This window comes from Pinus tabuliformis, chromosome 8, assembly GCF_031772625.1.
Source record: "Pinus tabuliformis cultivar Carrire ecotype Pingquan chromosome 8, CPIR1, whole genome shotgun sequence".
In the NCBI taxonomy this organism is placed as follows: domain Eukaryota; kingdom Viridiplantae; phylum Streptophyta; class Pinopsida; order Pinales; family Pinaceae; genus Pinus; species Pinus tabuliformis.
Window position 1 is genome coordinate 1,774,914,607 of NC_142294.1, and position 2,512 is coordinate 1,774,917,118.

Below are 2,512 nucleotides of genomic sequence, written 5' to 3' on the forward strand. Positions count from 1 at the left end.
TCCTCCATGGCTAAATTTGGTTTTGCGAGATGAATGACAAATTAATATGTTTAAATGCCATAAAAATGAGAAGTCAAAACCCTATATTGCTATGGAAGATTTAAAGTCTTAATGGTGCTAGGGTTTCAAATTTCTTTTGCTGTCCAAGGTTGCCCATTTGTAATCCCTCTTTTCCCTTATTTCCATCAACATTCTCCTTCAAATTTTCCCATGAAATTTCATAATTTTCCTCTCTAAAATCCCTAAAACCTACTAAATTCCCAAACCCCATTTCCACCTTAAAGTCCCACAATATTATAATTTCCCATGTTGCTTTCCCTAAATTCCTTATTTTTGTTTATTGTCCCTAATTCCCTCATGTTCCCCTTTCCCTAACAATCCCCTTGTATTTATGTCCCCTTGGTGACAGCATTTGAAAAAGTCAAACAGCAGTTAATTGGGTGCAAAGTCAGCATTACATTTCAGCTATCTTGCCTTCAAAACCATGTCAGAAACCGAATCAGATTATCAGCAGAGTTATGATAGTGATTCAACACCGGAGGCATCACAAGGGTGGTAAGGGTGGTCGGCATGTCTGGGAGGAGCCCACTTCTCTGGCTCATTTGCAAGCTTGTCCACTTGCAATGACATGTTTTCAGTATCAATCATGCCTTGGATATTGTGAGCGAATCTCACAAATTCAACATCACAGAGAACTAGTCCACTTGTTTGTCCTACATTTGCACAATGGTCATGTGAACCTTGCAGGAGTGGATTTCACTCTATCACCTGAAATTGTTGCTCAAGCCACCGGGATACCAAATGTTGGGGAGGAGTGGAACAAGCGCAAGCAGCTAGACAGATTTCATTATCAACCATACATCAAACCCGGATGCATGAGACACCTAACTGTTGTTTTTCCTTTCAGATTCCTAAGGGATGAGTATGCACCCTTGATGAGGCTCATTATGCGCTATTTCACTTGTGAGGGCAGATTTTCACGTTTATATTCGTACCATATCTGTTTGTTGATGCATTTCACCCGGGTACGAATGATGAACATTCCATTTTTCATGTGCCGAAATATAGAGAAGATGGTGCCCGTAGTGCAAAGGAAGAACCCCGCACAGCAACACAAAAGTATATATCATTATGCACTGATCGAGATAATAGTGATGCATCAGTTGGCACAGCAGGGTATTGCTTGGGAGGATTTCATTTCTCGCAACTTCTTCATGGTGCCACAGCCACCTCCTGAGATTGTCCATGATGAGGGGGAGCCTTCACAACAGTTTCACATTCCAGAGCCCGAGCATGTCACCAATCCAGCATGTGTTACATATCAGAGAGGCCACAGGGCCTTATTTGCATCTGCACGGCAAGTATTATCTCCACTCCAGGTGGAAGGGGTCTCGCCTTCTTCGACAGCACAACAAGTGTTATCTCCACATCAAGTGGAAGGGGCCTCGCTTTCGACAGTAGCACAGGTACAGGAGAGAGGCAAGCAGCCCATGATTGATGAGGGACCATCAGGTGATCCGGACATAGATATCATTGACCTTGACATCAGTTCTCCTAGCTCGGAGCCAAAGGAGATCATTCAGCAACTAAAGGCTGAAAATCACTTGTTGCAGCAAAAGTTGGAAATGGAAAATTGGACAATCACATACTTAGAGCAGCGCAACAAGCAATTAGAGGATGGACACACTCTTGATGAGTTGCAGAGGATCCGAGAAGACCGGAACTTGGCTCGCAAGAGACCCGGTGATTTGACACCTATTGAGCAAGGTTCTATGCTCATTCGGGTGAACACTCATTTAGAGAGGTTGATAGCCAAGGCAAACAGGGACAAAGATATGCTCCGCCACATGAAGAATCATTATTGGGCCTGCATGCATGTGTGCAAAGCAAAAATGAAGGTACTCAAAGCACGCTTGGCCAAGGCACTAAAATGGAGGAAAAGGCCCGATCCACTCCAGATTTTGGCTGAAGTTACCTTGAAGGAGCATGGTGCTCAATGATACACCCTCAGCTCAAAATTCAGAAAATTTGGAGCAATTTTGGTCAATTTTGAATTTTTTTTGCTAAAAACAGGTTTTTGCCCTCAATGCGTAGCGCGCCGCGCGCTACCCTTAAGTTGGGGAGGTCAATTTCACAAAAACTCAGCATTTTTGGATTTTTCATGACAAATTACACTTGCTCAGCCACTGCCAAGACATTTCATGGAGATTTGAGCCCCCAAAAGGTCAAAAAACAAGCAAAAAATGACCTTCTGCCACTTTTTGGACACACAGGAAGTAGTCTTGGGAGATTGCATTTTTGGAGGGGTAAATGGCCACCAAATTGAGAAATTCCACTTGGGCTGGAGAGTAGACATCCAGCCCTTTCCAACAAGCCCACTTGTGCCTCATTTTGATGCCAGTAAGTGCCCCAAGAGTGGGCTCAAAGGAACGCTATGCAGAATTTTTCACCTTCAGCTCAGGAAAACGCAGCATTTGACCAGTTTTGAATTTTTGGTGGGATTTTTCATCCT